This window comes from Colobus angolensis, unplaced genomic scaffold (assembly GCF_000951035.1).
Source record: "Colobus angolensis palliatus isolate OR3802 unplaced genomic scaffold, Cang.pa_1.0 Scaffold249, whole genome shotgun sequence".
Classification (NCBI taxonomy): domain Eukaryota; kingdom Metazoa; phylum Chordata; class Mammalia; order Primates; family Cercopithecidae; genus Colobus; species Colobus angolensis.
The window spans coordinates 554,647-564,972 of record NW_012115699.1 but is presented as its reverse complement, the minus strand read 5'-3'; the positions used below and the strand labels follow the sequence as shown (position 1 = coordinate 564,972).

The window sequence follows — 10,326 nt, the reverse complement described above, 5'->3', positions numbered from 1 at the left end:
AGCCTCCTGAGTAGCTGGGATTACAGGCATGTACCATCACACCTGGCTAATTTTGTATTTTTAGTAGAGATGGGATTTCTCCATGTTGGTTTCAGGCTGGTCTCAAACTCCTGACCTCAGGTGATCTGCCTGCCTCAGCCTCCCAAAGTGCTGGGATTACAGGTGTGAGCCACTACGCCCAGCCAATTTATCATCTTTATCTACATCTCATTACCTCCATCTATACCTCACACCTCCATCTATACCCCACATCTCCATTTATACCTCATCACCTGCATCTGTACATCACAACTTCATCTACACTTCACACCTTCATCTACATTGCCACCATTTTACTGCTACTTCTACAACCAACACCTCTGTCTCTATCATTTTCTCCATCATTCCTGCCACCTCTTCTTTTGTCAGCAGAGAGCCAGCAGCCATCCTTTTGGCTGGAGAGACAGGTGTGAACTAGGAGGCTACCTGCATGGCTATAGTCTAGAGAGGTCTTCAAGGTCTTTGAGGTTAAAGAAAAAAAAATGTCTCTAGCTTTTGGTGTCACCTGATCCCTCTAAAAAGATCACCTTGGAGCATTTTACAAAGATTGAGTTAGAGATACCTAAAAATAAGTACACATGTTTATATAAACTCATTGACCACAAGTGCAGACTGCCACTATTTCCAAGTCATGCCCTAATCTGACAGCTGAATATTTAGGTACTTGCAATGTCAGAAGATCCTTTATTGACATCTCAGCAGTCCTCAAAGCTCTAACAATGAAAAAGTTGGAGACATTCAAGTGAGCTGTAATTTTGAGCAAGTGGGGTCATCCCAGTACCTAACAATAGGCCCACATCTCTGTAGGTTCCTGGAAATGCCAGTGCCCCAATTTGCCAGGGCCCCAATTTTTCATTGTATAAAATGGGCAACCTTGAGATAGGACTGGATTCTCCAAGTTCTCTTCCAGCTCTAACATCCCTCCAAGACAGGATCCAAAAAGAATCTGGGTTAAAAACTATGCAGGGAGATAAAATAGCATTTCAGAACCAAGGCTGGAATATACCACTGCCATAAAAAGATCACCAAATTAAAATTCAAGAAGAAATTTAGAGCAAAGGCATCTGCCTATGATCATGGCCAGCTCTATTCAGACCCTGCTATACCTTGGTCTGTCAGTCAACCAGGCATCCATCCCTGACCCTGCAGGAGCGTCCCTCCCCCAACCTTGGTCACATGGCTGGCCGCCACTGAGCCTCAGAAGTCAATCTCCAATGCCCCAAATACTGTTCAGCCTGGAAACCACAGAAAGCCCTTCTTGCCACCCAACAGGAACAGAGCAAGTGGTTCTGGCCTCCGTGGGATTTGGATCCTGGTTTCCAGAGCTGAGAACACAAAGGTAAGTTTGCAGCCGGAAGCTTCAGAGAAAGTAGACAGAGCTATGCAGATAAGGGAAAATGTGCTTTATAGCATGAACACAGAGTATTTAAGAGTAAGCTTCACACACACTGAAGAAGAGAATACCAGAAAAGCTGGGCAAATCTTCCAAATGAGTATAGAGTATTTGATTTTCTGTTTTTGTCACCCTGGTGCCTTGAGGTTTTTGGGTGCAAAACCACTCCAAATTAACAGAAATGACAGGAGACTTGTTCTGTCTGACGCTGTGGTGAGTGAGTTCTATCTTGTTCTCATCTAATAGAACTGAATCTTTCTCTTCTAGGCACGTAAATTTATGTTGTCTTTGTCAAATGTGTTAGACTGGCTGAAATATTTATGAAGTAGCAAAAACCCTGAGACTTACAGAAAACCATGGGAAAATAAATTATGTCTGCTAATGTAACATCTCAGGATAGAAACAGAATAATGACTAGTTTCCTTTCATTACACATTTTTGTTTTTAGGTTTTGGATACGGTACCTGGTTTTGCTACTGCTAGTTTTCTTAGGGATATTTGTTTGTTTTGTCCTTTCTCTCCTGGAGCATGCATGGGTGTTTCAGTCTGCAGGGCCCCGAGGCAATGGACAAGCTACGGGTTGAGTGGGTAGCCTTTCCCTGGCTTCTAGCTTAGCTTTCTAAAGCCCAGCATGACCCCGTGTCATTCTTGTCGATTCAGTTCACAAAATAATCCCAGATAAGCCCTTGGGGAAGTCCTTTTCTGAAATACTTTGGGCTCTCAGAGGGGTGCACCAGACACCATGTTGGCTGGTCTAGAGTTCTTAGATATCAAGGTCAAGTGGCTTAAAATATGGGGTGGAAAGAAAAGCTCCCCAAAATCTGACCAGTGAAAATGTGGCACAACCTTTTTACTAGTTATCGTTTTTCCCAGAGACATGGATGTCTAATCTTAAGGATTCATTACTATGCTTTACCCTTCTTCCCTAGTAATTCAACTATTTTGTTCTGTTCCCAGTGTCTAGTGCAAATGTCTGGAACAAAGTGGATAGTCAATAAGGATTTGTTGGATTGAATTGATGTGCCCTTGTGGATAGGGAAGGGGTGGGCACCTAAATACCAGATGATTCTATCAAAAGGGTTCTGATGGCTAAAATGTGTCATATATCTTCAAAGCTAGCTATGTCACCACCTCCTTGCTGCTTTGGACATGTAGGCTGCTTGGGCAGGGACCCCTGTGTGTCTCTTTGCTAGGGTAGCACTCTGATCCTTGGCCTTACAGGCTTAAAGTGTTGTTTTGTTTGTTTGTTTGTTGTTTTTGTTTTTGAGTACAGTGGTGCCATGTCGGCTCACTGCAACCTCTGCCTCCTGGGTTCAAGCAGTTGCCCTTCCTCAGCCTCCCGAGTAGCTAGGGTTACAGGCATGCACCACCACACCCAGCTAATTTTTGTATTTTTAGTAGAGACGGGGTTTCACCATGTTGGCCAGGATGGTCTTGAACTCCTGACCTTGTTATCTTCCCGCCTCGGCCTCCCAAAGTGCCGGGATTACAGGCATGAGCCACTGCGCCCGACCCAGGTGTTGATTTGGTCAGTAGGGTTTTGGATTCTCAGGGATCCCAGATGTGATTCCAGGCTAGTGGTAGGGGCAATGAAATGGAAAGTGACTTTTGACTCAGGACAGAAGAGAATTTTGTGTGTTCCCTCACTGTAAAGGCATGCTGAATGCCAAGGCGATCTATGATCTAAAGATGGATGGGGGAAGAACAGCTAGTTGGGCAGGGTAGGGACTAGTGTTACAAGTCCTTTCATTTGCTGCATGCCAGAGGTCGATGTGTTGCTAGCACAATTCCTTTGGCAAGATATTGTAGTGAATGATGGTACTGGTTAGTACTTTTTGGATACAAGTAAATCAAATCAGCTGAAGCTAGTTGAAGAGAAAAGAGGGTTTTAAAAAAATGTTTATTGGCCGGGCGCGGTGGCTCAAGCCTGTAATCCCAGCACTTTGGGAGGCCGAGACGGGCGGATCACGAGGTCAGGAGATCGAGACCATCCTGGCTAACACGGTGAAACCCCGTCTCTACTAAAAAATACAAAAAAACTAGCCGGGCGAGGTGGCGGGCGCCTGTAGTCCCAGCTACTCGGGAGGCTGAGGCAGGAGAATGGCGTGAACCCGGGAGGCGGAGCTTGCAGTGAGCTGAGATCCGGCCACTGCACTCCAGCCCGGGCGGCAGAGCGAGACTCCGTCTCAAAAAAAAAAAAAAAAAAAAAAAATGTTTATTTTTTTAAACATCAAATTCCTTTTTGCCAAGGAGGGATTTATTATAATACCAGGGAAGTCTTGTGGACAGGAGTTCAGCCAGGCCTCAGGAAGGGCCTGGAACCCCGAAGCGGAAGACTATCAGTAACCCATACCAGGCCCCCTCTGTTTCTCACATCTTTACTTCTCTTTCATCTCTCTCTCTCCTTCAAGAAATTTCTTCCTTCCTCCTCCTTCCTTCCTCCTCCCCTTCCTTCCCTTCCCTTCCCTTCTTCTCCCCTTCCCTTTCCCTTTCTCCTTCCCCTTCCCCTTTCCCCTCCCCTCCCTCCCTCCCTCCCTTTCTTCTTCCTTCTTTCCTTAGGTTTGGGAATCAAAAAGAATCCACTTTGAACCCTGGCTCCACCATGGCTGGTTCTTTGATCCAGGACAAATCACTTAACTCTTAGTCTTCATTTACTCATCTATAAAATGGGGGTGAAAATTATATATCTCACTGAATTATAGTGAGAATTAAATAAGATGATGAAAGCAAAATATCCGACATTCAACTAATACACATTATATGAAATGCTGGAGGTCGAAATTCTGTTTCATAAATTAGATTGGGACTTTTATAGTGGGCAGTGTAGTTGCCAATCAGAGCAGAGCTAATCCAAACACTTCCCCAGGGCCAACACTCAGCTTCAGATGGATGGACTCCTTTGAAAATTATGTCAGGGAGTTTGGGTTCTTCTCCTACTTCTGCATATCCCTGGGAGGGAGCTTCTCTCAAGTTGTGAGAAGTTGGGACCTGGCACAGAGGAGATGAGGCAGGAATGGTCTCAGCTAGTCCAGAATTGGAAGGTATGCATCTACCGGAATATTATAGCTACATTATAGCTCCATACTTCTGTAGTTTGTAGAGTTCTCATCTATGTTTGCATATGTATTGTCAATTTGTCAGTGACAATCAGGCGTTTCATTGTTTTTCCAACAAACTTTCATTTGTTTTCCAATCTGAGAATCCATAGTACTTCAAATAGGAAATAACACAATTTAAAAACATATTGGGAAGCTCTATTTCATTTTCATTAGTCAGGCACTTGTGATTGCAAACATGAGAAACCCAACTCAAACGCGAGAAAAAATAAAGTGAATTTAACAGCTCAACACAACTGAGAAGGACTGTTCAAAATTAACTGATTCAGGGAGTCACAGTGTTATCTGGACTCTGTTTCTCTACTTTTCTTGAATGCTTCCCTCCATGTGACAGGCAAAATAGTAACTTCCAAACTTATCAGCTTAGCAGTGCCAGAAATGAGCAGAGTTTTTGGATGAATCAAGCAGAAATGTCCTGGGAAGAATTCTGATTGGCCCAGTTAAGGACATGGGATCATTCCTGAACCGATCTCTGTGGCTGGAATGGGGTGTGTTTGACCAGGCTGGGTCACATGATCTTTCCTGTGGAGGCTTGGGGAGACATGGAGTCACCCACTAAGACATTTGAAGATGGTTTTCTATGGGAAAAGAAATCTGTTAACTCACATTCTCTGTACTCTTCACACCATACTGGAGTAGGAAGATATCAGCTTTTTAAAAATCACCAACTGACCCAATTTAATAAAAAATATAAATTGGGAGTTACTTTCTTAAAATAGAGGTTTTAAATGTGGTCCTTGGATCAGCATCAGCAGCAGCAACTGGGAACTTGTTGGAAATGTACATTTCCAGGCCCCAACCTAGAGCTATAGAATCAGGCACCCTGGTGATGAGACCCAGCAATCTATTTTAACAAGCTTTCTGGAGCTGCTCACATGTGTACTTTGGAGATAGAGATTGAAGGATTGCTTGAGCCTAGAGGTTGGTGGCTGCAGTAAGCTGTGATTGCGCCATTGAACTCCAGGCTGGGTGACAAAGCGAGACCCCAACTCCAAGAAAACAAACAGAAAGCAGCCTTCTAGGTATTATGATGCATGCTCAAGTTTGAGAACCACTGCCTTAAAGGGTTCTTTGTTGTGTAATTCTGCTAAGTATTTTAAACATGATTCGCTTTGAATAAATAGATTTAACCGTTAATTTTCAAGTATACGATTATCACATGAAGTAGGAACACATGGCATATTAAATTATTTACTTTAAAATGTTTAAAATAAAAAAGCTAGCATTTAAAAATAAATTAACACATGTAAGAGCTTTCCATAAAAAGCAATGGAACTCCATTCCAGCTTCCTCCATATGCCACAGTTCCACTTCCCAAAGATAATCACTAGAAATTCTTTTAGCTTTTTTTGTTGGCTACCTTTTAATAATAATGATAGTAATAATTATTCCTGCTATTTATTGAAGTTAGACATTAGCCACTTACAAGTGAATATTTAACTTGCAACCACAGACATCTATTTTTTATCCTCGCAGTGTAGAATATCATCACTGTTTTTAATTCATTCAAAAAGCAGTGTTCACACTCATGATTACATGCCATGATCACATTTTATTCCTTGCAGAGTTTTAATTTTTCCCTAGTATTTCTAATTGCTATCTTTTTTCTTTGCATTTTCTGTCACTTTCTTGAGTTGTTCCAAAATCTCCCAAGAGTGTATCAAATCTTTCACATTTCATTTTTTCCCCTGGGCGGCTCCTTCCGAAGCGTCATTTTCTAGTTCTTTTGAGGACTGATTGATTTTGAGGACACGGCTGTCATCTGGGGACTGCTCTTCATTATTCTGATTCCATCCACTCTCTCCTGCATATCATTGTCTTCCCCTTCTTGATTAATGATGGGTAACTTTTTTAAAGAACTTCCTAGGAAGTTATGAAAGAGAAGTAAAATAATTTTTTACATGTCTGAAAATGTCTTTTACCCCTACTCTGAACTGGTAGTTTGACTGGGTGGAGAATGTTAGGTTGGAAATCATTCTCCCTTGGATTTTGGGTGGTTTTGCTCTAGCTCTATCATTATCTTCTCTTTCTCTCTTTTTTTTTTTTTTTTTTTTTGAGACAGAGTCTCACTCTGTCACCCAGGTGGAGTGCAGTGGCACAATCTCAGCTCACTGCAACCTCCACCTCCTGGGTTCAAACGATTCTCGTGTCTCAGCCTCCTAATTAGCTAGGATTACAGGCATGTGCCACCACACCCGGCTAAGTTTTGTATTTTTAATAGAGACGGGGTTTCACCTTGTTGGCCAGGATGGTCTTGAACTCCTGACCTCAGGTGATCCACCTGCCTCAGCCTCCCAAAGTACTGGGATTACAGGCGTGAGACACCGCACCCTGCCCATTATCTTCTCTTATTCAACTTGCTGAGGAGTAGTCTTCTGCTTTTCTGTTCCTTGACAGGTGACCTGTTTCTGATTGTTTCACTCTACAAGTTTTTAGGATCTTTCTTTTCTTCATAGTCACTGTTCTAAAATTTCATAATGATCTAGCAAAGTGTGGGGAGGTTTTTTCCCAGTCATTTTTTGTGCAGAGTGCTCAGTTGACCCATTTTGTGTGAGACTATTATCTCATAATGTTGGGGAGACCTCTTAGTTATTTTAAAAAGTACTTTAAAAAATTTAATAATAAAATACCTCAAATATGTACAATATGACAGATATTGATATATTACTGTCCAGAATTAACAGATGTTAACATTTTATCATATTTGTTTCATACCTACATGTATATGTATAATCTATCCAAAATACCAAAGATCATCAAGCATCATTAACTTTATCCCTCCCCAGAAGTAACCTGAAGTTGGTGTGTATCATTCCTCTGCATAATTTTATGATTTTATTACTTATAAATGTAACTATAATCAGTATTGGTAGTGTTTTGTTTGTTTGAAAGTTTTATGTAAATAATATCATTTTGTTTTCCAACTTTTTTTTTCTTATTATGTTTTTGAGATTTAGACATGTTAATACATAAAAATCTAGTTCATTCGTTTGAACTGTCCACAGTCATCCATTATGTGTCAGTTAGGAAGGCCTCAGCTAAAAGTAACATAAAACTTAGCTAGCAGTTTAAATATAGAGATTTTTTTTTTTCAGGTAACAGGAAATCCAGGGATAAGCATTCTCAGAGCTCAGTGATATTCTCAGGAACCCAGATTTGTCTTATCCTTCTGCTTTGTCCTTAGCCTGTGCCTTTGATCCTCATACTTGTCACCTCATTGTTGCAAGATGGCTGCTTTATCTCAAAGTCTCAAGGTCCGTGCAAGAAAGGAGGGTAAAGAACAAACTATGCATTCCAACTGTGTCACTTTCAATCAGGAAAATAAAAGCTTTCCTGGAAGCCTTACCCAAGGTACTTCTACCTAAATCTCATCGGCTAGAATAATGTCACATGACTACTCCTAAAATCAGTGACTGGCTAAGGGCAACCAGATTACCATGAATGGTTTATATAGATCCCAACTCATGCCTGAGCCTAGGGAAGGTGACTGCTGGCAATCAAGGGCCCTGTGTCTCTACCTGAACAAAATGGAGTTTTGTAAATAGGCAAGAAGAAGAGGGAATGGATGTCGGGCAGTGTAGCAGACATGCTAGATGACCACCCAATGCCCATTCTCCCTTTTTTCCTTACTGACAGACTCAATATTATTTTCCCAGTAAAAACTTACTTTCCTAGAGTCCTTTGTCATATGACCCAGGTATGGTTTTCAGTAACCACATTTGGGTCACCTTTGTCAACAAGTAATTTTTAGTAGAAGTATATCCCAAATATTTTTTTTTTTTTAAGTTTAAGTTATTTATTTAAGCCATCTCCTGCCACAAGCAAAGGGATGGAAGACCAGTATACCAGTCATCATTTGATACAAGAAGATGAGCTTAAGGTCCCCTATACTTTTTCTCGTCCACGTGCAGAGTAATGGTCCAAACCAGTGCTGTGGTCCCTGGTGCCCAGGTAGTGGTCCAGATTCTCTTTATTCATCTTCATAGCCAGTTGGAAGTGGATTCACATGAGGGTTATGGAATAGACTATGGTTACCATCTCCCCAGGGAAACGGCTTGGTCCTGATGCGGAGATGGGGGTAGGCGATGAACTCGGGTCTCTCGTGCTCTCCGTGGTGCGACTTCAGGTACACATTCAGCATGCTGACTGCCACCCCGGGGAGCGCGACGAAGAAGGTGAGGGTCTTCCACATGCGAGCTGAGCCCTCTTCGCCATGGGCGCCACTCGACATAGGCCGCCCCAGCTGTGGGCCGGACCGACCCAGCAGCCGAGAAACCCGGGACGCACCAACTGCCGCCATTTTCGACCTGGACTCATATCCCAAATATTGTACCAAACATATACTCAAAGTTATTTGTTGTTATCTGAAATTCAAATGTAACTGGGCAAACTAGTTTTATTTGCTAAACCTGGCAACTCTATCTAGGAAGGAAGAAGAAGGAAAAGTGAAGGGGCTTTCTTCTGAAAATGGTTTATCTAGGAAGGGACTCCTTCCTCAGGTTCTTTCTCCTGCAGCTCTTCAGCCAGAGAGAGCTGAAGAGCATCTGAGGGAAGTGATTCTTTTTAGTTGGCCATAGTGCTACTGTGGCTGGAGCAGAAGTCAGAAAGTCAGAGCAGAAAGGGGAATGGGCATCAGGGAAGTAGCTAGCAGCATTCTCCACAGGTGTTTTATACTCTCCGAATAGTTACATCCAGTGGTGATATTCAAAATATTTAACAACCAACATGGCACTGATGTTGACCAACCAAAATGAATACCTGATCACTAAAAATGGACACCAACCATAAACAGCAGCCATACCAATGCATATCGGTGGAATATCAACCCTGTTTCTATTGCTATTTTCAGGGAAATTAACACTCACTTGATTTGTTATGACTGTGTAAATATTGCCCACAGATGAGTATAGTGTACCATGATTACTTTTACTTTCTATGACTGTTCTTGACAAGCTTTTTGTATCCTCTTGCAACAGTCAAACACATCAAGACCATTTTTCAGAACCAGGTTTTTTCCTGAAGACATCCTGTCCAGTGCCTGGTCTAAAATGTGCCTGTTGCTCTCTGGACTGTTACAGGGTTCTTCTCCAGTGACTTTCCTTTGCCCATCTTTTGTGGTGACTCCCGTTTTCCAGACTTAATTTCTTTCTTAGTGCAAGTCCTTCATCTTGCTAGAGTTCCTCCTTCATTCACTTCCTGAAATAAAGGTGCATCGAAGGTAAATTTTTGAGATAGTTTATGTCTGAAAATGCCCCTATTCTACTCTCCCACTTGATTGATAGTTTGATTGGGACTGGAATTCTAGGTTGGAAATAATTTTGTCTCACTTTTGGAAGCACGATTTCATTGTCTTGTAGCTTCCACTGTAGCGATTGACAAATCTGATGTAATTCTTGTTTCGGATTCTTGGTAGGTGACTTATTTGTTTCTGGAAGCTTTTAAGATCTCTTTATCCATGATGTCCTAATACTTCATAATCATGTGACTTGGGGTGGATTTTTTAAAAATTATTTTTTCTGAGCTGATTGAAAGTTCTTTCAATCAGAAAATTCAAATCCTTCAGTTCTGGAAAATATTCTCGTGTTATTTCATTGATAATTTTCTCTCCACTATTTTTTTATCTCTGTTTTGGAAATTCCTATTACTTTGATGTTTGGGCCTCCTGGATTGATTCTCTGGTTTTCTTGTTTTTTTTTTTTTTTTTTTTTTTTTGCTCTTGTTGCCTAGGCTAGAGTGCAGTGGCGTAATCATCTTGAGGGTTAGGTCATTTTAGGTAAC

At 41.7% G+C, this 10,326-nt stretch overlaps 1 protein-coding gene and 1 pseudogene across 4 annotated transcripts in view; one reads left to right on the top strand and one right to left on the bottom strand.

The window, feature by feature from the left end:
- Positions 1 to 10,326, top strand: part of SLC4A5 (solute carrier family 4 (sodium bicarbonate cotransporter), member 5) — a 144,720-nt gene that overhangs the window by 21,509 nt on the left and 112,885 nt on the right. The window contains exon 5 of one of the 3 annotated variants that reach the window (XM_011946047.1): positions 1,312 to 1,378. The exons of 1 other annotated variant lie outside the window; for it this stretch is intronic. The gene's annotated coding sequence lies outside the window, so the exon portion shown is untranslated. Of the gene's footprint in view, positions 1 to 1,311; positions 1,379 to 10,326 lie in introns of those variants that run through there. One more of the 3 variants, XM_011946048.1, reaches the window with a different exon arrangement.
- LOC105514588 lies at positions 8,319 to 8,857 on the bottom strand (annotated as a pseudogene). Its single transcript, XR_001002201.1, has one exon. The product of XR_001002201.1 is annotated as a cytochrome c oxidase subunit 6A1, mitochondrial pseudogene (transcript).